General features: G+C 34.9%; 1 long non-coding RNA gene across 1 annotated transcript in view; it reads right to left on the bottom strand.

Annotated features, from left to right (window-relative positions):
• Positions 1-315: 315 nt before the first annotated feature.
• Positions 316-26,757, bottom strand: part of LOC140599362 (uncharacterized) — a 167,269-nt gene continuing 140,827 nt past the window's right edge. The window contains exons 2-3 of the long non-coding RNA XR_012002146.1: positions 23,756-23,837; positions 316-1,172 (exon numbers count right to left, since the gene is read on the bottom strand). This is a non-coding gene — a long non-coding RNA (uncharacterized lncRNA). The remainder of the gene's footprint in view (positions 1,173-23,755; positions 23,838-26,757) is intronic.

Below are 26,757 nucleotides of genomic sequence, written 5' to 3'. Positions count from 1 at the left end.
AAAAAATTTAAAATCAAGGTTTGTAAGAAAAAAAGTACTTTAAATTTTACTGTTTAATCATATATCAAGTAGAATTATATTAGAACATGAAACCATAAATATGTTATAGGAAATACAAAATAAAGATACTTTAAAAGCATCTTCTAATAATTAAGTGGTATAGAGTTGTCTTATGTAATACTTTCCGGAGCACAAAAATAAAAACACAGCTTGTTCCTTTTGCTTTAAACTCTTCCCTAATTCTGAGGATATTAGTATTTAAACAGTATAATTTACCTAATAATAGTTTCAGCCAGGAGGTTAAAGGTGTCAAAATTATATGAGCATTCACGTGTGTCTCACTGTGCCAGAACCACTGCTTTGTTTCTAAAAATATCTGCTAAAGGAAAAAGCTGACTTCTCAGAATTTTAATGGTTGGTAAGAAACCATTTCCCAGAGTTAAAAAGCAGTTTTATTTTTTTTCAATCACACATAGATTTTAAACAATTGTCTTTAAAAACTATACAAGGGGAGAATGATTTTGTCAGTACAATTCACTTTAATCCTCCACCTTTCCTTTCTTTCACAACTCAGTTTATAATTGGTGATTAGAGGGGAATTGTCTTCTTTATTAAAAAATAAAATAGAACCCCCATGCCTAGGGAGCAAAAGCAATGAGATGCACAGATCACACATTTTACCTGTCCCTTGGTATTCCTTCTGTGGTTTTCTTTCAGCACCGACAAACCCAGCTGATGCCTCAAAGAGATGCTTTATGAGATGCTATCTTAGTTTCTAGGGCTGCTATAACAAAGTACCACAGAATGGGTGGCTTAAACACAAGACATTTCTCAGTTCTGGAGGTTAGAAGTACAAGATCAAGGTGTCAGCAAATAGGGTTTCTTCTGAGATTTCTTTCCTTGGCTTGCAAATGGCTTCTGGTAGTCTTTGTCTTCACATGGTCTTTCCTCTGTTTGCACACATTCTTGAGTCCTTGGTGTCTTGTGGGTCCAAATTTCCTCTTCTTAGAAGGACACTAGTTGGATTAATTAGGTCCCACTCTAATGGCCTCATTTTAACTCAGTTCCCTTTGTATAGGACCCATTTCCAAGTCACACTCTGAGATGTTAGGAATTAGGGCTTTGACACAGGAATTTGGAGAGGAGGCATACACTTCAGTGCCTAATAGATGCTGAGGTAGAAAGGGAAGGAAATAACGAAAAAAGTTCAGAAAAATTTAAGTTATGGTCATCATTGAATTCTGCTTTAGCTACCTCACTATTAAAACCTTGTGCATTTCATACTTCTGATCCAAAGAAAAGAGAACATCCAGATCTTTGTCTCAGTGGGCTAGTTCAGAACCACAACTCCATACATTTCCTACTTCCCAGATCCCAGGCTGCCTCGTGTGGAGGATACTTCTAGGACACAGTAGCCTCTTTGGCTGTGGTGATGCCTCATTGGTCCAAGAGTCTAACTCTGATGCTGTCCTATTCTTTTTTAAGCTTTTTGTCTGAAGGACAAGCCTCTCTCCTAAGTGAACAGCAGGGAGCCTTATGAGGGCCTTATCTCAGGGAAGGGCTAAGCCCAGTCTGTGGAGGGATGGGTCAGATCAAAATCCCAGATTTTATGAAAAAAATCCCTTAATCATACAATAAAACTATATATATATATATATCAAAGGAACTATACAAGTACAGATAAGAGTAAGAGCAAGGTAGGAGTTTGATTATCACAACAAAAATTCAACATGTAGCCAGTGCAACATTATATTTGTTTTATTTTCAAATATTATTTCATATCATAAGTAAATATTGTAAAAACTAAAATTTGAAAATATCATGTGATTTAGTTATGGTATTTCTTTACAACATCAAAATAACCAAAACACCAATATCAAACAAGGTCTTTTGATTTTCTTTTCTCTTTTGCCCATTCCCAATAAAAAAATATATTTAATCCCAAAGATTTTCCTAAAGCATCAAGTATAAAATGATAAATATAGGGCAGCCCCGGTGGCGCAGCGGTTTAGCGCTGCCTGCAGCCCAGGATGTGGTCCTGGAGACCGGGGATCAGGTCCCACATCGGGCTCCTTGCATGGAGCCTGCTTCTCCCTCTGCCTGTGTCTCTGCCTCTCTCGCTCTCTGTGTTTCTCATGAATAAATAAATCTTTAAAAAAAAAAAAGATAAATATAGTAAGCAAATTTCCATAGGCATTAAGGTTTATTTCTAAAAATCCCATATATTCAATACAAGGATTAATATGGATTTCTAGAATCAGGGGGACATCTAGATGAGACCTCACAAATATGTCTAGATCTTATGACTTTCACAATGATAGATGTTTCTCTTATACTCAGCTTATGCCATATTATTAGTGAATATCCAGAGCTGGAAAGCAACTTAATTGTTCCATTTCAATCTCTAACGAGTGTGAAAATCTCTGCTATGGAATCTCTGACACATTTAATTCAGCTGCTTCCTGAATGTCACCAATACTGGAGAGCTTGCTCATTCATAAGCAACCCATAGCATCACTAGAAGGGAAATAAAAATAAGAAAAAAAATTATTGAACACTTACTATGTGCTAGAGTGGATTTCAAGCAGGTGTCACTTTTGCACCATAAAATATGTATGTGATGGCAACATGGCACGCGATTTAGAGAAATAAGGATTTTCAGGTCCAATCAAGAGACTAATATCATAGCATAAGTGATGATGAAGGTTTGAACTAAGCACATGAACAGCAGGGATGAAAAATGTGGAGTGGAAGTTACAGACAACTCAAATGGAATTAGCAGCACTTGATAGGGTTACATTCAAGCACAGAATAACTGAGCTGAAATAAAATGTTATTTCCAAAAATATCTGCATGGCAGAGAAGTTGCTCTAGCCTTACTATACTAACTCCAACCCAGAGAACACATTAACAACAATGGCAGTAAATATAATAGTTAACATTCATTAAATGTCTATTACGTGCCAAGCACTCTTCTAAGTACTTTACATGTATTTTTTAATTGAATCCTCACAACTACCTTGTGAGATAGGTCTATTATTATGCCATTTTATGCCAAGGCAACTGACATACAGAGTTAAATAACTTTTGAGATTACTATTGAAATTAAGTGGCAATTCAGGATTTAAGGTCCTGAAGCAAAGGGGGCTATTTCACACAGAAATAGGGACAAAAAATATAAATCCAACGAAGAGTGGGTCATTAACTTTCTCATCCCTCCCCCACCCCCATATTCTTCTTCTTTCTAGTTCATTGCCTATCAGGACACAGAAAGACAGTTATCTTATGCATCTGAATGACTACATCTGAATGACTCCCCCACCCCCATATTCTTCTTCTTTCTAGTTCATTGCCTATCAGGACACAGAAAGACAGTTATCTTATGCATCTGAATGACTACATTTATCTCTAAGGACATTTCTTTAGGGATGAATGTCTCAAAAGAAACATTACTGTTTATTTTCATTAGAATGCAGCAGGCATAAGTTGACTATATGGTGTGAAGGTTTTTAATAACATTCAAAGGTAGGTGCTACCACTGAAATGAAAATTTAAAAAATAAAGTATTGTCAGACATTAAAATTAAAGTAGATGGACTTCCAGTCTCCCTACTGTTAACAATTTATTCATTATGATTTAAGATATTTAGCTTCGGGACTTAAAGATACACTCTATTAAAGAGACTGCACTTATTCTAAGCAGCAGACCTATTGTTTATGGAGTACTTCATAAAAGTAAAAATTCTTTTTTTTTTTTTTTTTTTTTTTAATTTTTTTTTTTTAATTTATTTATGATAGTCATACAGAGAGAGAGAGAGAGAGAGGCAGAGACACAGGCAGAGGGAGAAGCAGGCTCCATGCACCGGGAGCCTGATGTGGGATTCGATCCCGGGTCTCCAGGATCGCGCCCTGAGCCAAAGGCAGGCGCCAAACCGCTGCGCCACCCAGGGATCCCAAAGTAAAAATTCTTAAAATATAAATAATCTTATAGATTATTAATTGTACTCTGGCTATGCATTAAACAAAGAAGGGAGCAGTTTTATCAAGGGTTCATGCAAAATGACAGAGAATGAGAGGAGGGACATGCACCAAGACTGGAATTAGCACCTTAGGCTGAGAAAGGAACTTTACAATGTCATCTACAATGTTCTTGGCCAACATCTCTTCCTGCCCATGCTTTAACATCTGATTAGGAATTTATCATCTCATTGGAGTAAAGTGCCTACAGGTGACAGAGCCTTCAGGCAGGCCTAACTTCCCCAGTATACTACTCACTTTTGAGCTGATTGTTCAACAAAGATTTACCAGATACTTATAAAAATATTAGGAATGCATATGGAAGAAAATCATGCTCCTTACTTGTTTTCTACTGAGAATGAAACAGATTTATAATGTGGTATGGAAAGTGCCATGCTAAATAAATCCATGTAGAAACTGCTGCGGCACTGCAACAACAATTGTACAAAGTCCTCTCAGTGCAGTGGGATAATATTTGAAACTTTTTCTTCATCTCCTTGTTTATTGATTCTAATCAAAAGGGTCTTAGGGCAGGCCAACAACTTGGGTGGGTGGGACTTAGGAATGCTTTTTAAGTCAAAGCAGAGATGATAGCAGAGGTTTCCCAATTTATCTCTAAGAAAAGCCAAGATCTTTCCCCAAAGTAACTGAACTTTCACTTCATTCCCACCATTTAAACTCCCTTTCATCTATCTCTCTATGACTGATAAAAGAAAATCTGAATGAAAGCTGGCTATAAATATAAAAACTGGGATTTCATAGAATATGGAGATAAACTTCAGGATTGAAAAACATTATAAGCCATAGATGTTGTTCCTGTGTCTTGGCAAAGAGTCTGGATCATAGACAAGATTCAGGAATGAACAAGTTTTATTTAGCAGATTTAGGCAATAGACAGTCTACTACTAAAGATGCCTTGTCATGTGCTATCATGTAAAAAGTAAAATATTTGAAGTCAGATGAGCTGGATTTTAATCCCAGATCTACTTACTATTTATATGATCTTGAGTTACTTTTTAAAATCTATCCAAGCCCCAAGTTTTATTCTCTATTATAAAATAATATTATCAAGCCAGTAAATGTTTCAAGATTAAAATAAAATATAATATGGGAGTACCTGAGTAGCTCAGTCACTTAAGCATCTGTCTGCCTTCCGCTGAGGTCATGATCCCAGGGTCCTGGGATGCAGCCCCATGTCGGGTTCCCCCTCAGCAGTGAGTCTGCTTCTCCCTCTACCCTCTGCTCATGCTGTCTCACATGCTCTTTCTTTCTCTCAAATAAATAAAATCTTTCTAAAAAACTAAATTAAATATATTTATATATATGTAAAGTTTCTGACACTAAAGTGGCAAGTCAAACTTTTTTCCCAACCACCTACCTTCCCTTGCTGAAATTGTGAAAGATTTTACTTTCCTTTGCATTAAATGACTCCTCATCCCACAAAAATAATTCTTTATCCCAGTAAATTACAATCCCCAGCACACAACAAAGACCATGCAATCCCATGAAAACATACCACTATCCAGACATTCATGCTGCAATGAGGATTTACAAAACTTGAGCCATGGTCCTCTGCTTTTAGAGGTCCAAATTCTGATTACCAGGCCCTCCTCCAGTCAGCATCAGCACTAAAAATCAGGCCTCTGGTCACTACTTTAGAGTTTTAGATCCAACAGCACACATCAGACCGACGCAAATCCCAGAGAGATTTCGTCCTCCTTATTCATTTCCACTACACCTTCCTCTTGGAAAACTCATAACCAGCTAAATGCACCTTGCTTCAGAGTGCTGATATCCTTACTCATCATACAAGCAGTCCCCTCCAGCAGTATCCACGTCCACAAAACACTCTGGGCTCCCTCCCCATCCCCTTGACTCAACTTCCCATTTTTCTTCCTTTCAAAACTTTCTTCCTTACACTTTGGAGGGCTCATTCTATGGTCAGCGTTACATTTCACTGAATGTTGCTTTCACCTTCTGGGCTAATATGCAACCTACAAGGCTTTCCTTCCCATCAGCACTCCTAAATGAAAGCTACTCCTTCCATATCCATGTCCCTGTGTTTGGGAGACGATTGCAGAGGCTCCTTTATTTCCATCTGGGCTCCTAAGCAGACCTACACCAGGTGGGGCGAGAGTTATTTAAACTGGCAAGTCTCATTTTCATCATTTGCAAACTAGAAATGATAATAATAGTAATGCTATTACAATTAAATAAGGTAATGTACATGAAGTACTTTGAACAATGGGTGATAGTAAGCCTTCAAAAAACTAAGGTTATTACTTTAATCATCTGCATCATGCATAATTACCATCTAATCTTTAATTGCTTTTAAAAAGTACAATCTTAGCATAGATGCAATATATTTGTAGACATCTGAATTCTCCATGGAGAATACTTAACCAGTAGTAAAAATGGAAACCATTTAATTTCCTTATAAAATCCACAGGAATCTTTAGGAAGTTCCACCATATTTTCTCAAAACATTGTAAACTTTTTCGTGAACGAGGGAAGGAGGAAAATATTATAAGAGAATACATGTGGGGGTGGAAAAGCTAGAACTCCCTTTCTGGAAGTTCATGAATACAATTAAGTTTATCTGTACTTTATAAAGCCAAGAAGCAAGTATATTAGCAAACTGATGGCAAGTATGCCTTGCACTTTGATTTATATTCTGAGCTACAATCTGCACATGAAAAGAATCAACCGTGGAGCAGTAATACCAGCAGCATGTAGAACACAGTGAGTACCTCAAGAACAAGTGAGCAAACAAAAACAGCAGCCTGAGAACAGTTAGGTTTTGTTTGTTTCCATAATCATCCCAAGCCATCAGCATCCACCCAAAGGCCATGCATATAGCCTCTACCATGTTTGCATGTGGGTATTTTCTCCAAACCCAACATTTTATAAGTAATTTTTATCTAATATAACTATTTCTTTGATCATAATAGTATTCATCATGCTCAAATAGATGGAACTCTAAAAATAAGTTAGCAAAAAACCTGCCAGAACATCTTTTGCAGAAGAAAACTTCATTAAAACGAAACAGCTAAAATATTATTGAACTTAAACTGGATCTGGAAAACCCAAGTCAATGAAATGTATTCACTGAAACTATGAGGTAAACTAAGTGGAAAGACAAGACATAAATGGTTGTCATCGGCTTGTTTATTCAATAGCATTCAATAGAAAAACACCAAAGGAAATTGTATTATTTAAAAACATTAACAGCAAAACTTGTGCAATTTCATATTCAGTGTTAAGTTTTTATTGATTATGCATCTTCTTTTGGTTTCAATTTTTTTAAATTTTCCTAACTAGGTTATAAGCATCTTGAAGGTAAGGACTTAGTTTTCCTTAACACTAGGCACAGTACAAACAAAAAAACCCCCACATACATTTTTAAAAAGTATTCCCTTCTCTGATTGCCTTACTTCACTCAGCCGAATACCCTCCAGAAACAGCCACGTTGAAGCAAATGAGTGCCAGGCACTGAGGGGGGCACTTGACAGGATGAGCACTGGGTGTTATACTGTATTTTGGCAAATCGAACTCCAATAAAAAAGTATACATGTTAAAAAAAAAAAAGCATTCCCTTCCTTTATTTCATACAATCAATAGAGGAGAAAAAAAAAAGTTGTCAGGAATGTGAGGGGGAAGATAAATACATGTGACTATTCATAGAAATTCACATGGTTACAATGCATTATAACGTACTGAAAAGTCTAACAACCCAGGAAAACCCTCCCTTTTAACCTAAGCAAACTGAGATGGTTGGTCAGCTATAATGAGATATATATTATTATTCAGCACTATTAATTGGTAACCTATCTCTTTATAGGCTCTTGATTACCCTTTAAATATCTATTTTTGTGATTTTCTTGGCTTTAAATTAAAATTTTGTGAATATTCTAATATTCTGAAAAAGGATAATTGTAGTTGTGTTCAACCTTTGATAGAATTCTGCTTTGTCCAAAATGTCCAATTTTATTTCAGATCATGCACTGATTTTTTTTTAAAGATTTTACTTATATATTCATGAGAGGCACAGAGAGAGAGAGAGAGAGAGAGAGAGAGAGAGGCAGAGACAAATGTAGAGGGAGAAGCAGGCTTCATGCAGGGAGCCCAATGTGGGACTCCATCCCGGGCCTCTGGGATCATGCCCTGAGCCCAAGGCAGACACTCAACCGCTGAGCCACTCAAGCATCCTTCATGCACTGATTATAAATAGACTTCTCAGATCCCATTATTTTGCTCTGCAGAATATTGGAGCTCTGAAGAGGAAACTAATAAGTCCCATCATTATTTTGAGTTGAATTTAAGTCTTTATATAACATGAGATAGGTTTCAAGAATATACCAAGATCTGCCTTTCCAAAAAACACTTCACATGCCAAGGTACTCATTTCCAAAATGGCATTAACCATCACATTTGAAAAAATGGATCTACTACCAAAGCTTCTCTAGCCAGTAGTGGAGCAGGAGGAGTTGAATATCCCTGTAATAGTTGACAGTAATGAGGCCGGAACAAATGTTTGATCAACCAAGTATGCAAGCAATATTTATTCTCCTGTTGTTACAAAATTACATAGAACATATGGTCTCTGCCTATATATATATATATATATATTTTTTTTTTTTTTGCTAATTTTGATGTTGTAACTTGACCATCCAATTACTTCAAGTACCATTCATCAACTTTAAGAATTTTTGGTAGCTTGATATAAATCATTAAAATATAAGAAAGTGCCCAATTTTGAAGCACTTCATCCACTATATTCAAAATTGAATGTCTGCCAGTTCTCTGATCATTCCCTCCCAAAGGGTACTGGAAAAAATTGGTCAGGTTCAAAGTCCTAGGCATCTTGAGAGTTGGGTTTCCAACCTCTAAGTGTAATGTTTTATCATCTGCCAATATTCTGCTCTTTAACTATGCCAATAAAATGATCTTTGCAAGTTATAAGAGATGATATTTAGAAGCTCCAGTGACTTGAACAAGAAATTATGACCAAGAAGCATCCTATAATTAGCACAATCTTTAAATTTATCATGTTAGTAATTGATCAATATAAATGTTTAAGAATCCATGATCTAAATCTGATTACTTGGGTTGGAATCTTGCTTTTATTACTATCTGTGTGACACTGAAAAGTTAAGAAAAATAAGGTATAGAGAGTTTAATTATCTATAAGATAGGGATAATAACAGCACCTATCTAGTGCTTATGAAGGATAATTGAGTTAATATAAAACTCTTATAATATATAATATATAGTAAGCTCTCAGTGTTTTATTTTTTGTTATTATTTCTATGGAATAATATTTTGCCTTTTCGATTAAATTATATTTTTCTTAGTAAAAAAGAGAAGCTTTATTACAAATATTATTTAAAATGAAAAAAATTCTTTAGAAAAATATGAATTTTAGATACAATAAGGATTAAATACACATATGACAATTACCTTATGGTATATACTGGAAATTAGAAAAAAAATTTCGCCGCATTGACATAAAAAAGCTAGTACAGTTAATGAGCTTAAAGTTAAAAGATTTTATTTTATTTTTTTAAGTTAAAAGATTTTAGAATTCCACCATGAGTAGACGTTTAATTTACAGAAAGAATTGACAAATCAATTTAAAATTCATTTTCTCACCCTTACAGAGAAATTATTCATGTTTTTAATAAAATTTTCCAATTCAGAATCAGTCCTGCTAAAACACGCAAATAAACAAAGACACATCAGCATATCAAACAGCATTTTTAAGTTCAGATATGTGCCAAGGATCCACATACTGAATAGGCTTTATACATTATACTGAACAGTTTTGATTACCACTTTTTCCTACAAAATATAATTGCTTTCTACAGTGGTATAAAACTGTGAAAATATCTTCTGGGTAAAAATTACAGGGAAGATTGTTTGGCAAATGTTCTTGTGAAAAAAAATTTCTCATGGGCTTTTTACAAAAACACATGGGTTGACTGGTCCTTTTCTCCAAAAAGCAAATACATGAGCTAATCACATGTAGGATTTATTGGGCAAATAAGCACATTTGTATTTTAATAAAGTCTTTTAGAAATAGCAAGAGGACTAATTAAAGAGGAGCTAAACTAAAATCTTTTACCCCTGATGTTTTGGGCAGGTGAACTGTGATTGAGAAGTCAAGAATGAAGCCACATGCTAAACAAATGATAATAAAAAATTATTAGAAAAATTCATATTAATAAGTATTAATACCCAGGGATAATGTTAAAGACTTTGAGAGTAAATCTCTCTCATACACACTCTCTCTTTGCTAATTGTTATAAGATGCTACAAAAAAAAAAGTATTCAATGGTTTATAGCCACAGGAATGTATTCCCAAAATCATATGTATGAGGGTCAACTGTGGTTCTGCTGACTTGGATTCTCAGCTGCCTGGAAATTCCTGCTCAGGCTATGGGTTGGAATTTATATATTTTCGATCTAAAATACAGACTGATAACCTAGCACTACCTGGGGATCTTATGAGGGATTGGTAGAGTACAAAATGGAGCAAACACTTTAAAAGCCTCATCTTGTACCTGTCTGCTAAGCTCTCAGAGATGCCGAAATAACTCATATAACCATACCCAACATAAGTGGGGCAGTTATGAGTTTTTGGTAGCTTTGATATAAATAGTTAAAATATAAGAAAGTGCCCAATTTTGAAGCACTTCATTCACTATATTCAAAATTGAATGTCTGCCAGTTCTCTGATCATTCCCTCCCAAAAGGTACTGGAAAAAATTGGTCAGGTTCAAACATACTCAATTCCCATTTGGCTGGGTTCCTGACTCCCTACCTGGATCTTGCCAGTCCCCCTTACTCTAGGGCCTTGTCCATGAATTTCATATCTTTGAAAATTTTCTGGATATTTTTGGAATCATGGTATTAACTTCTGCCCTAAGTCACACATTCTGTAGCCTCATCTTTTTGATATTGACAATAGCCTGGTTCAAAACCAAGTCTCCTCTATAAATTGCCAAATTTAATATTATGATTCCATTTGATGTCACTTCTGGAAGGGCTAGCCTCAGAGTTATATTATGACAAGCCTCTTCTCCTCCCTTGCTATTTATCTTCTCTCATTAGGTCTGCTGCTTATCCCCCACAATATACTGGGATTGAAACCTTCAGGTCTAAGAAACAATTACAAATTTTATACAATGTACACCTGGAAATCTACCACTTTCTTAGGCACCTTCTTAGTCAAACTTTCCATTTCACATCTCTTACATGCACCTAGTTTAGTAAAGAATTACTCTTCTTATGGATAATTTAATAACTTATTTTGCAATATTTGAATTAAGGTGAGTAGGGAAGGAGCTGAGAGAATCTAGGTTTTAAGCCACTCGCCCAAGATCATGAAATTAATCAAAAGAAAGATAAAGTGACACCAAGTTGTTTCCAGTCTCATTCCATTGAGCCTCTGTCTCTCCCTGCAACTCTAGTTGGTTTGATATAGTTAAAACCTGGGAAGTTACTTCTTTTTCCCTCAGATATCATTTTCTTAGCATATCCATGAATTAGAAGAGATTAAAGACCCATTTATCAACTTTTTAATCATCTAATAAAATGTGCAGTCTTTAACATGAATCTGATCATACGCATTAATGTGCACTGAAATGAATTAAACTAAGTATTTAATCTTAGACTCTTCTTTCCCCTAACAAGAATTTTCATCTTCACTGACTTGTTTCCACAAATATAACAAATGCCTCATGCCTGCAAAGATTCTCTAATTTTTAAAAAGATTAATCATTAGATATAAAAGTCCAGGCTTTGATATATTTCATCTGTTAATTTATTCATGCAACAACTACTGGCTGAGCACTTTTTTTTTTAATAAGCCAGTGCTGGACACTATGGTTATATTATCAAACACAGAGCTATGGTTTTTAGGTTTATAAGCAGAATCTCATCTATTATAGAATATATCCTCAGCATTGATACAATTTTGAAAGGCTTAGAATATTACCATGTTTGTAACATTTTAACCTCTGGAAATTCTATTTGTCTCCTACTGTTTTATTAACATTCAATATTTCACATAGATATTCTGCTATTGCCCTGGTCAAATTTTATTTCAACTCTATTAGGTAAAAAGCAATTCATTTCACTTCTTACCACTGTCTTCTTATCTAAGTATTATCTTTACCTAAAAATCCTTTAAAAAGCTAAATTAAAGATCTTTTAATAAAGCTATGTGGAGAAAAATATGCTCATAAACACATTAGTCACAATATCCTACTCTTAAATGCTTAAACCTACTTTTTTACCCATGGAAGAACAGAAATTCTTATGGCTACTGCCCTCCTTAAATTTTAAAAATTTATATACATGTAAAATTTATGTGTGTATAAAATAAGTTTTTGAAAACTACTATTCCTTTGGAATTCACTAAAATTCAATATGTGGCATATTAGGAACAAATATGAAAATCAAATGATGATTTCAACCTACAAATCTTTTGGAACAAAAACATTTGACATGGATCACTTTTTTCCTCCATTTATGTTCTATCTTCATATAAAATGAACACTATGATTTCAGAGTCTTATATTTCTCCCTTAAAATACATAATATTTTTCATAACACTTAAATTTGCTAATATCAAATTCATAAACACTTGTAAAATAGATAATTGCATTATAAACTATAGAAACATCTCTCTTAGTCTTACTTTCATTAGGTTCCTAAAGCAAACATTCAATGCTGCTACATCCTGAATTATTATATAATATGAAGTCAAATCATAAGAAATTGTTTATATTTGACCAGTTTTGATCTACAAAAAGGGCAATTTTCATGTTTCAGCCTAAGAGTTGTTCATTTGTCTGGACCTCTTCCTAGAATATGAGTTCCTCATGACCAGAGACTATATTCCTAAAGAACACCATTTACATAAGTTATATGTGCATAAGTGTCTTCCTATACCTGAAGTATATAGATTTTGCTCAAGCATTCATTTTACACCCTGAAGAAACTGTCAGTGCTCTTTATAAGATTATAACTATCCAGAATGGGTCACTCTAGCCCTTTCAGCTTGCTCTTATAAGATCCTTGCAAGGAATGACAAGAAAATATGTGAAATCCTGAATGCAATTCCTAGCACATAGTAAGTATACAAAATATTTGTAGCTATTATTAATATTACTGCTAAAATAGGGGCAGGTAGGGGGCACCTGGGTGCCTCAATCAGTTAAGCGTCCGCCTTTGGTTCAGGTCATAATCTTAAGGTCTTGGGATAGAGCCCCACATTGGGCTCTCTGCTCAGTGGGGAGTCTGCTTCTCCCTCTCCCTCTTCCTCTCCCTCTCTCCCTCTCTCTCTCAAATAAACAAAATCTTTAAAAAATATAAATAAATAAAATAGAGGAATGTACAAAGTATAAGAGACAACTTATATGGCATTCTACTAGGAATAATGAGAATAAATCAGCTAAAGCTTCCAGGACATATCTCAAAAGACTGGATGAAGGTTTCCACAGATACATGGGGGGTGAAGATTAGTGTGGTAGAGCCATGGAAACTAGCTAATATGGCTGGAATCCAGGGAGGGGCTCTGTAGATGATGTTGAAAGGTTCAGTTTAGATTTTAAAGTAGCCAATCTTATTGATATAACTACATTCAAAACTTTCAACATTTAGAAACTTCTCAGTGCATGTAGAAAGAAACATCAACATATCTTGTGTATATATTCCTTCTCTTTAATAAACACAGTTGTGTTAGGATCCATTGAACTACTCTCATTCTTTTGACTCAGCACCATATGCATCCATAGGTATTTCATACATTGGTCTTTCAAGATTTCAAATGCATTTGTTAATATTCCTATAAAATTTTAAATTTTATAGGAATATTAACATAGGAGTGCAGTATAGGAATAGGAATTAACATAGGAATGCAGTATAAATTTTGGGCTACACAAAAAAAGATAATTCAAGGTTACATTTCCAGTCAACATTTATACGTCTCATATTATTATGCCACTTCTGTTGATGTCCTCTAAAGGGTGAAGAACTAAAGACAAATTATTTCTGAAAAGGACCCTTCAAATCATCAGCACTTTGCTTGTCTTATTTCTTTTTAAAAAAATAAGGTAAAAAGAGAATTTTCTTCTTTGAATGAACTTCACAATACTTACTATGTATCAAGGACTGTGCCAAGCAAATTTTATAAATAATCTTACCAAACTCACATACTCAATTTGTGAGGTATCATTATCCATTTTACAGATGCAGAAACTTAGGGCTAACAAGTTAGACAATTTGCCCAAAGTCTAACTGTAAGTAGAAGAGCCAAATTTAATCATGAGTATGTCTGATTCTAGAATCTGGGCTTGAGCAATTGATGCCTGCAATCAGCTGGCAACTCTGTTATCAATCTATACATATACCATAGCTAAAATTTAACTTGCGCTAAACTGTTAACAAAGGCATAGGCTACTTAAGTATCCCAAATTTCCCCATATATTCTCCCCAAAAAAGATATACAGATAAGAAATAAGCATTTATTTTTTTAAGAATTTATTTATTTATTCATGAGAGACACAGATAAGAGGCAGAGACACAGACAAAGGGAGAAGCAGGCTCCATGCAGGGAGCCCGACGTGGGACTCTATCCCAGGACTCCAGGATCACACCCTGAGTTGAAGGCAGGCGCTAAACCTCTGAGCCACCCAGGGATTCCCAGAAATAAGCATTCAAAAAGATGCTCCACATCATATATCAATAGGGAAATGCAAATAAAAATGAGATACCACTATAATCTATTAATATGGCCAGAATCCAGAACATTGATATCACCAAACACTGGTGAGGATATAGAGCAACAGGAACTTACGTACATTGCTGGTGGGAATGCAAAATGGTACAACCACTTTGGAAGACAGCTTGGTGGTTTCCTACAAAACTAAACATTCTTATCATATGATTGAACAATCATGTTCCTTGGTATTTACCCAAGAGTTAAAAATATATGCACACAAGAAAACCTGCACAAGGATATTTATAACGGCTTTATTCATAACTGCCAAAACTTGGAAGTAACAAAAACACCCTTCAGTAGGTGAATGGATAAATAAACCATGGTACATCCAGAAAATAGAGTACTATTCAGAACTAAAATAAATGAGCTACCAAGTCACAAAAAGACATGAAAGAAGTATAAATACTTATTATCAAATGAAAGAAGCCAATCTGAAAAGCCATATCTTGTATGGACCCAACTATAAGACATTTTGGAAAAAATAAATCTATGAAGACCATGCAAAGATCAGTAAATAGGAATTGAGGTATGGGGAATAGATAATAGGCACAGAGAATTTTTAGGGCAGTGAAACTACTCTATAGGATACTGTAATGATGGATTCATGTCATTATAAATTTGTCTAAACTCAAAGAATGTACAACCCAAGAGTGAACCCTAAAGTAAACTCTGGACTATGAGTGATAATGCTGTATCAATGCAGGTTGCAATAAAAGTATCACTCTGGTTGGGGCTATTAATAATGGTGGAGGCTATATATGTGTAGGGACAGAAGGCATTTGGAAAACCTCTGTACCTTTGCTGCAGAAAATTTTCTTCTTTAAAAAATAAAGTCTATTAGTAAAAAATAAAGTTCCCAATTCATCATTGCATTGTGAAAAATAAGAACATGATAATTTTATTTGTATACCTATCTTTTTGCAATATGCCATAGGGAAAAAAAGAAATGATACTGGGTCATTTCTAGGAATGTAAAAATATGTAACCTACATATATATTTACTTTATATTGGGTAGAAATGACTGATAAATTAGATACTTTTCATTTAAACAAACCAATCCTAGTCAGTAAAAGCTGAACAAAGTCCAAATTCCTGAACTGGTGAATACTAGTAATTGTTTCCATGAAGGTAGAGAATATTTTTCATTCATCTTTGTATCCCATACAACTGGCACAAACTCCAGAAGATGGCTACTTAATACATGTCACTGAGTTTACTTTGTATGAAACATTGAAGAGATATGCACATAATGTGGACCCCCAGGTTCCAAACAGGCTTTAGCAAAATATGCCACAATGAACAGACTTACCAAAAGTAGTTAAGAGATCTAAAAATTGAAGTTGTGTTTTTAAACATGCCATAATTCTTCATTTACTTGATTAGAAAAATAATAGATAACTTTAGGCCACAGAATATGCTAAATGTTTTACTATTCCATTTAACTGTCATTCTCATTTTACTGATAAATGAAAAATCAGAGACTTTAAGTAACATGGCCAGTGAGCAGCAAAGCCAGGATTTAAATTCTGGCAACTTTATTATTGTTTCCTACCCCAAAACTACACTATACAGCCTCTTATGAGAGAAGCACACTTACAATCTGCATGTCTTTTCATGTGTAAAATTATACAGTGCTATATTATAGTTTTATTTACACATAGCTAAAATTTTGTTTGACATCATGTATACAGATCTTCCTCCACTTGTAATAGGGTTATGTCACAATAAACTCAACAGAAGTTGAAAATATCCTAACTCAAAAATGTATTTAAGGCACACCTACTGACATCATAGCTTCCTCAGCCCTAGTCGACCTTAAATATGCTCAGAAAATTAACAGTAGGAGTAAGGGAGATGGCAGCAGAATAGGAGGGCCCTAAATTCAGCTTATTCCATGAAATAGAACTAAGAAACTATGAAATCAAACTACATACCTTAGAAATTGACCTGAAGACTACAGAACAAACTGCACAATTAAAGGTTGAGAAGGGACTACATCAAAGAAGACAGAAGTGTAGAGATATGTTCTGGGAGAAAAATTCATCATAGCAGCTACTGTGGAAAGGGAGCTGTGGTACCAAACAATGTATAAGATAGACTAGCACACGAGGGAGTGCAGAGAACAATGACTCCCCATTGTCCAATTGACTCAAAAAGTGAAAGGGGCTGAACTCTGAGTTCTTGCAACCAGGAAGGCTTAAAGCCTGGAGTTCTAAAGGTCAGTGGGATTGGCTCAATGAGAGCCCAGAGGCATTGGGGAAGCTCCTGGAGAGAAATCAGGACAAACAGCCTGAGGACATACAGCATAGAAATAGCAATCTGAAGAGCATCCAGGGCACACAGTGGGAACATTAATCACTCTTCTGAGAGCACTTCCCTGAGAGATAGTGTTCAAAGAAACACCTCTCCAGGAACCAAAGATGCTGGCCAACCCATTTCCCTCCCCACCCTTTAGAATAAACACAGAGCCTACTGTGGGAACCAGTGCAGCACTAACCCTGATTAACTTGTTTCACCAAGCCCTGCCCTCCTACACCCCATTGGAAGTGCCCTTCCCAGTTACCTTGCCTCAGTCCCAGGACAGTGGGCTCCCTCCCTTAGCAGATTAGCCCAAACCCCTGCTCACACTGTCTCCCAAAACTTGGGAGTTTTGTAGAGCCTCAGTTCTGGAGGCAGTGGTAACAAGTCTCAGTTCACAAGCAGACCAGAGCATACCTAGTTAAAAAGTGCTACATTCAGGACAGGGACCAAACACTGCTCACAAGGGGTAAAAAGAGTCTTTACAGACAGCTAACCTGAAGGATACAGCAGCCAGTACAAAACAGGAGAGCATATGCAGCACACATTAGAAACACTCCCTGAAGTGTTAGGCCCTGGGATACAGGGTACACCACACAGCAGGGCACTACAGGACCTCTTCTTCAAAAGGCCATTACCCTCACAGACAGAAATAGGTGACATTTCTAACACCTAGAAGCAGGCACATAGACTTAAACAAGATGAAAAGACCGAGGAATTTGTCCCAAGTCAAAGAACAGCACAAGGTCATGGGTAGAGATCTAAGTGAAACAGATATAACATGTCCAATAGAAAATTTAAAATAATAATCATAAAGATACCCACTGGACTTTAGAAAACAGTGGAAAACAATCATTTACCAAACATTTAAAGAAGAGTTAATACCTATTCTTCTCAAACTTCCAAAAAAATAGGAAAAGAAGGAAAACTTCCAAATTTACTCTATGAGTCTAGCATTACCCTGATTCCAAAACCAGATAAAGACACCACAAAAAAAAAAAGGAACTGCAGGCCAGTATCTCTGATGAATATGGATGCAAAAATCCTCAACAAAAAGCCTGCAGACCGAATTTAGCAATACATTTTTAAAAATAATTCACTACAATCAAGTGGGATTTATTCTTTGGTTGCATGGGTAGTTTGAAAATAGCAAATCAATCAACACAATACACCACATTAATAAAAGAAAGGATAAGAACTATATGAGTCTTTCAATAAATGCAGAGAAAGCATTTGACAAAGTACAACTTCCATTCATGATAAAAACTCTCCACAATAGGTTTAGAGGGAACATACCTCAAAATAATAAAGGCCATTTATAAATAAATAAATAAATAAATAAATAAATAAATAAATAAACAAACAAACAAACAAACACAGATGACATCATCCTTAATGAGGAAAAACTGGGAACTTTTCCTCTAAGGTCAGGAGTGAGACAAGGATGCCCACTGTCACTACTTTTATTCAACATCGTACTGAAGTCCTAACTTCAGCAATCGGACAACAAAAAGAAATAAAAGGCATCCAAATCAGCAAGGAAGAAGTCAAACTTTCATTATTTGCAGATGATATAATACTATAGATAGAAAACCCTGAAGACTATACCAAAATACTGCTAGAACTGATTCAAATTCAGTAAAACTGTAGGATACAAAATCAATGTCCAGAAATCTGTTGCATTTTTATATACCAAAAATGAAGCAGCAGAAAGAAATTAAGAAAAAAATTCCCAATTACAGTTGCACTAAAAAAAATAAGGTACCTAGGAATAAATTCAACCAAAAAAGTAAAAGATCTGTACGCTGAAAACTGTAAAATACTGATGAAAGAAATAGAAGATGACACAAAGAAATGAAGAAACATTCCCTGTTCATGGATTGGAAGAACAAATATTGTTAAAATATCTGTACTATCCAAAGCAATCTACAGGCTTAATGCAATCTCTATCAAAATACCAAGAGCATTTTTCATAGTTCCAGAACAAAAAAATCCTGAAATTTGTATGCAACTGCAGAACATCCTGAATAGCCAAAGAAATTTTGAAAAAGAAAAGCAAAGTTGGAGGGATCACAATTCTAGGCTTCAAGCTATACTACAAAGCTGTAGCAATCAGTAAAGTATGGTACTGGCTAAAAATAGAACACAGACCAACAGAACAGAATACAAAACCCAGAAATAAACTCACAAATATATGATCAATCTTTGACAAAACAGGAAAGAATATGTAATGGGAAAGGGAAATCTCTTGAACAAATGGGTGTTGAGAACACTGGGCAGCAACATGCAAAAGAATGCAACTGGACCACTTTCTCATACCATACACAAAAATAAAATCAAAATGAATTAAAGACCTAAATGTGACACTTGAAACCATAAAAATCCTAGAAGAGAACACAAGCAGCAACTTTGACATCAGTCATAGCAACTTTTTCTAGGTGGTTCCTGGAAGCAAGGGAAATAAAAAGATTTTACATAGCAAAAGAAACAATCAACAAAATTAAAAGGTAACTTACTGAATGGAAGAAGACATTTGCAAGTGATATATTTGATAAAGTGTTAGTATCCAAAATATGTAAAGAACTTATACAACTCATCAGCTTCAAAAATGAATAATCCAATTAAAAATGGACAAAAGACATGAACAGACATTTCTTCAAAGAAGACATAGAGATGGCCAACAGACACATGAAGATGCTCACCATCACTCATCATCAAGAAAATGCAAATCAAAACTACAATGAGATATCACCTCACACCTTTTAGGTCAGCTAAAATCAACAACACAAAATATACATGTTAACAAAACTGTGGAGGAAAAGGGACCCTCTTACGCTATTAGTGAGAATGCAAAGTGGTATAGCCACTGTAGAAAACAGTATGGAGCTTCTTCAAAAAGTTAAAAATAGAACTATCCTACGATCCAGCAATTGCAGTTCTGGATATTTACCCAAGGAATACAAAAGCAATAATTCTAAGGGATACATGCAACCCTGTGTTTATAGCAGCATTATTCGTAGTTGCCAAGATATGAAAGTAGCTCAAGTGTCAATCAACTGATGAATAAAGAAGGTGATATGTATTCATATATGATAGAATATTTATTCAGTCATAAAAAAAAGAATGAAATCTTGCCATTTGCAACAACATGGATGGAGCTAGAGAATACAATGCTAAGCGAAATAAGTCAGAGAAAGACAAGCAACATGATTTCACTCATATGTGGAATTTAAGAAACAAACAATCATGGGAGAGGGAGAGAAGAAAATCAAGAAACACACTCTTACCTATAGAGAACTGATGGTTACCAGGGTGGAGGTGGTTGGGAGGATGGGTAAAAATGGTGATGAAGATTAAAGGGTGCACCTGTGATCAGCACCAGGTAATGTTTTAAATTGTTGAATTACTATATTGTATACCTGAAACTAATATAACATTATATGTTAACTGGAATTAAAATAAAACTTAACAAAAAAAACAAAAACAAAAACTTAACATTAGCCTATGATTGAGTGCTCGCTTCTGCAGCACATATACTAAAATTAGCCTATGATTGAGCAAATCATCTAACACAAAGCCTCTTTTATAATAAAGTGTTGAATATCTCATGTAACTTATTGAATATTTTACAAAACTGAACAATTGTATGGGTATCTAATGGCTGCAATAGGTTGTTTAGCCCCACAGCTGACTGGGAGCTGTAAGCCCTCCACCATTGCCCAATATCACAAGAGAATACTCCTACTTCAAATCACTAACCTAGGAAAATATCAAAATTCAAAACTTGAAGTATGGTTTCTACTGCATGTGTATTGCTTTCACATCTTTGTATAGTTGAAAAGTCCTGGGTAGAACCATCATAAACTGGGGACTGTCCATATATTAGCTGACAAAGGCATGTGTCTTGAAGATTCATCCTTAAGTAATTATATTTTTACTTTTTTCTATTTCTGTATTTGTGTAATATTTTAACAAGAGGCAGGGGGGGAAAGGAATGAAGGAAATGTTTTTATTATCAAAGTGTTTCTTCCAGTTACCAGCTTTCCTCTTCACAAACTACATAAATAAGGACATTTTAATACCCTAATTAATATCCATTTTTAACTCTATGCCATGTTTTTATTACCATCCTCTCATTAAAAATCTAATGAACATTAGCATACTGACAAGGATAATAAATGCCAACAATTCATATCCGGTTATTAAAGCTAATGGTTTTCCCATTGGAACATAATATATGTTTCAGCCTCTTTTGCCAAAAGCTCAACGATACTTTTATCTCTAGTCAACCAATTGCACATTTAATTTAATACCTATTAAATGCAAAGAGCAACCCAGAAATTACATTAGAATTGTTACCCAGACCATCAGGAGCCAGTAACTAGAAAGTGAAGTTTAGGTATAGAACTAATGCTAGTTGCAGAATGGAAATAATAAGTAAATTCCTGCCTCAGCAAAGTGGCTTCTTTGAGCAGAAAAAATAAAAATATGACAGACTCTAAGCCTAACAGCAGGACAAATGTAACTGCTTCTCACACAAAGCTGAGAGAAGTATCATTTTAAACATTTTTGTTTCTAAGAACCTTTCCAATGCAAAAATCTTACCTATGAATTCTATTTTGTTTGGCTTTCCAGCAACTACTTTTTTTTTTCTTTTTGTTATACTAGTTCTCTGAATTGCTAATTTGGCATGTTGTTTCAAAAGAAAGGGAATTTTTTTAAAAATAAAATTAATTAGAAAAGCTACAGAAATTTATTTGGACCCATAGGAAAGACTTTCTACCTGAAAAGTTTGTTGGACGTGATATTAAGAAGTGTCAAAGAGTGTATTGCTTACTGACATAGACATATTGCCTGTCTAAAAAGTGAATTACCACTAAATCTAGACAATGCCACTTGCCCACTTAAATATTGTGATATAGTCATGGGTTGGCACTTACACATTATTGCACAAAATATAAAATGAATTGATATACCTTTCTTCAAAATATTTTGTTTTCTTTGAAATGAGCAGTTTCATGATTGATAAAACCTAGATGTCCTTTTTGGATTCAGTCTAGAAATGTCAAGGAAATTTCAAAATTTTTTTCCAAATATTTGAATTGTCTCCTTACTTTATAAATCAATATATAAAGCATTAGAACATAAATTCAGGAAAACCTAAAACTTGTTTTTATTTCTATAAAATTAATACATTTAGAGACAAATCATTTTCATCATAAGCACAAGATATTAGCAAAAGATAAGATTGCTAAGAGTTGAGGTGAGTAAACTTGCAGGTGATGGTTATTGGAAGAGATGGTCATCCTTAGACCTCTTGCCTATTGACACATCTTCCTGGGTATGCCAAGGCCCAGACCACTCTTCTACCCAATCCATTACTCAGGGTTGTTATGTACCTGTTTGCTCAAAAGCAGAAGTAATGTCTTTTCTCCACAGCTCTGACAAAGAACAGATTAGCTTACTCTTGGTATAAACGTAGTGGATTGCCTAAGCTCAGTATTCCTCAACTGCAACACAAGCCTATTATGAGCCTATTAGCTCATCTATAGCTCCCACAGAACTTCCACAGAAAAGCACCCAATATAAATATAATGATGCTCATGTGCCATGAGAATGAGTAATAACAAATTTGGTCTCTGACCCAGGAGTCTCTTACCTTCAGTCAGCACCTATGAAACATTAACAACCTAACTTGCTAACTTTTAAAGAGGGAAAAAAACTAGTCCAAGATCTGACAAAGGTTACTTAAGGCAAAGCTAATTAAACTCCCTGAGCATTAATTTCCCCATATGTAAAAAAGGAGACATGACAATGCCAATCTTGAGTTTTTAAGAGTAATATTTTACCTGTAAGGTCTTTAGTACACAAAAAAAAAATGCTCAGGAGATCTTTGCTTTTGCTTAAGTATTGCCACACAAAAGAGTATTTAAACCATGTCAAAAGAAGGGTTAGTTTATTCTAGGCATTTACTTTTTCCATACTTATTCAAGTGCAACTTCAATCCTAAGAAAGTTTTTATAGAAATCTAATACTGAGGGGTGCCTGGATGACACAATTTAACAGCTCTTGATATGGGCTCAGGTCATAATCTCAAAGTCATGAGATCAAGCCCTGAGTTGGGCTCTGTGCTCAGCATGGAGTCTGCTTGGGATTCTCTCTCTCTCTCATTCTCTTCTTCTGTCCCTCTCATACCTGCATGTTCTCTCTCCCTCTCAAATAAAATCTATAAAAAAAAATCTAATATTGAATCACATTACACAATTATATTGAACTCTATTTGATCTCATTATAGCATTTCTTTAATATATGGCCACATTCCATTTTAATTCTATTAAAAATATTTTTAAATGTGTTATCTATACTCATAAATTCTATCAGCATGCAGTTTTCTATTCTGTAACATTTTATAAAATAAATTGGAGATTTTCCATTATATATATTTTAAAAGATTTTGATAAAGACTGGAATTCTCTCTAAAATATGTATTGGAACTCTAAATCTTTCTGAGATGTGTGCTTTTACTGGGGGGAGATAGTTCTCTAACAGATATCTTCATTCCTTTCACTATTGTTGTTATTAGTTTAGATTCCTGTGGGGACAGACTTTGTCAGTAGTTTCACCCACATTCCCTTTCTTACTTCTACTTACAGAGGCTAACAAGTTGACATATTTGCCTTCTATCCTCTCTTATAGTTCATTGAGGCTATGTTGTCCCAGTTATGTGTGAGGCCTGAAAAAGAAAGGCCAATGATTATTATGATGGACTGAAGATAGCTAGAGGAGAATCTCCTCTCTCAACACATCTTTATGTATTCTTATTACCGGCCCATTAGAGTAGATCCAGCCTTGCATGCCCACTTTTATTGCCAGTGTAAACAACACCCTCTCCCACCATGAGCTAGGATCTGATAAAATCATTTGATTTGATAAAAGCCTTTGGTTTGTTAACTGCTTCCCCACCATTCTCTTAGCCTTCGCTAGTCTGACTTTAGTGGTTTCACGGCACTCTTAGGGAAGCCCACTTACTTTGCCTGGTTCTTTCCTTTACCTCAGTTGAATCATAGATGAAATGGTACCTCCTTCTGTCCAAGCCTATCTTTGCTATGCTTTCCACAATTTCTTCAAAATCATTTCTCTGTTAAAGCACTGATAGCACACATATCCACACATACATGCATACACATGTGTGCACATACATAATTTTGATCATTTCAGTGAGATTAGGGGAAATAGTTCCAAAGAATTAGACTAAAACAAATTTGTCCATCTTATATTCTGGAGGACCAAGAGAATTTAACTCAAAAAGGTTAAGAAAGATTAAAGAGGTCAATGGTAACCTGGGGTATAGAAAAAACTGCTAGAAAACTATTACAGTGATTCACATAAGGCAACTGCTATGAAACTGAGGAGCTCTCTCATGAGAAAAATACAAGGTGGATAAAGTGACAGGATCCATTATAGGAATGGATTGGATACAGGGAAAGATGAAGAAAGAAATTAAAAGATTAAGACTTCAGTCCTATGGGACACTGGAGAAAAAAAGGCAAATATGTGGCAGAGGAGGGAAGTCTTAAGTATAAAATACAAAGTAAATAGTGAAGACTTTAAAGTTTGATATGAAGACAGAATTTTAAAAGAGAAAATACCCTATTTGTGGATAGAGATTGAGGACCAAATTTTGACCTAGTTTTGCAGACCTGAGAGCAAGCACCAACCCAGATGTGTTCTCTGAAGCCCCCAGAACAGATGGCTTTTCTAGAGGAAGTGAAAGGAAAGGGACATGGGACCAAGATCTGAGTTCTCAGCTGCAATTATAAGAAAGAAGGTGAAGCAAAAAATTTAGACCATTTCAAGTTCTGGTTTGTAGCTTTCTTTTAATATTCTTTAAAGATTTATTTATTCATGAGAGACACAGAAGAGAGGCAGAGACATAGGCAGAGGGAGAAGCAGGCACTCTGCTTCTATATTAAATATAATTGTGAATATAGTTATTCATAAAAACTTCATAAAATTTCAAGATTTTAGTGATATTTTCCATTGTTACCCAATATTATATATGTTATATATCAACTGAAATTTTCATCTATTATTTCCAGTTCCATAATATTCATAAAAAGTAATAAAAATGTAAAGCAGAGCTTTCTATTACCTACAATGTAGATTACCTACTTCAACATGTAATATGTACTATTATCTGGTTCGTGATACTTCGGCCAATTTTCAACCTCATTTTCGATGTTTCTCACCGATTCATTTTAATCCACTTAGTAAATAAAATTTCACAGGATAATCTACCATATACTTTACTGAAAATCAACACTCCCAAATGCTTTTTCATTTTTATTCAACAATCTTCATATTTTGTCATCCAAATAACTTAGTTTAAATGTTAGTTTATGCTCTCTAGCCTTTTTATCTCAAGTCTTCTAACACTAAGAGGTAGTAAGCACAAGATTATTTTAAATATGATAATGTTCTAACAAAGAAGAAATCAGAGAGAAGTAATAAAACTTTAAAAATAGCATATGGAAAAAATAGTGAAAATTAGCAAAATAATTTAAAGAAAACAAGAGTAGAAATTGAAACAGGAAAATATTTAAGTAGCAAAAATGGATTATTTTATTAATCCAAAATGATGAAATATTAAGTACATACCAGAGAATTCTGGTTTAGGTGGTTGTGTTCAAAGGCCCAATATATTTGCAAAATCTGTCTGTCTTCAGCAAGAAAAATACAGAAAAGAGAACATGGCATCAGAGCTGCTAAAGCATTCTAAGATTATACCGCTAAATCCAGTGCATTGGATTAAACTGCTATGCTTGAAATCTTAAAATCAAGTTACTGCACCTCATAGCAACAGGTTCAAAAGACATCATTCAGCAGGGAAACAAAAATAAATCTCACCAAAGGCAGCCTGAGATTAAAGTAAAGGTATTGAAAAGGCAAGAAATACAATTCTACCAGCCAGGGGGAGGAAAAGATGCCTCCTGAAACAAGGGGAAAAACATACCAGTTGTACTTAAGCAAAAGAAAACAAAACAAAAATGTAAGTTTTACATCAGTAACATGGAAAGTTGTTTTTTGTTTGTTTTAATAAAATTAGATGGATATTTGCTGTTGTGGAGATCTTAGGAAAGTAGATCTATAAGCAAACATAATATGCTGAAGATACATGATCACCTACACCCCTAATTCTACAGGCCTTTGAAATGTATGTAGCCATCAGAGGGTACAAAAAGTTGATTTTGTTTTCTCATTGTATAGTGCTGAGAATGTGCTCAGCACTGGGCTCTCAGACTGGGCCATATGATGCCGGTTGTGAGTATGGAGTCCAGAGAAGAAAACAGTTAAGCAATACTATTGTATAATAATGTGAATGTGATACAAGGGGTCAGGGAAGTCTCAGAAGGGATGCCTCATCCAGAGGCAAGAGGCTGAAAGGCTTTTTGATCAGGAAGCTAAGGCTCTCAATTTTTTGAGAGTTAGAAGATAGCCAAGCAAAAAGGGGGTATTAGTCAAGAAAGAAGGTACAACCCATCAGTGTCCAGAAGTGAGGGAACACAGAGAAGGCTCAAGGATATAAAAGGAGTTCAGCATTTCCAGGAAGTAGATGTTATTAGGGAGTACCAAAGAAAGCCCTCTGGAAAATA

This window comes from Vulpes vulpes, chromosome 6, assembly GCF_048418805.1.
Source record: "Vulpes vulpes isolate BD-2025 chromosome 6, VulVul3, whole genome shotgun sequence".
Lineage (NCBI taxonomy): Eukaryota > Metazoa > Chordata > Mammalia > Carnivora > Canidae > Vulpes > Vulpes vulpes.
The sequence above is the reverse complement of the archived record's forward strand: the minus strand, read 5'-3'. Positions and strand labels throughout refer to the sequence as shown.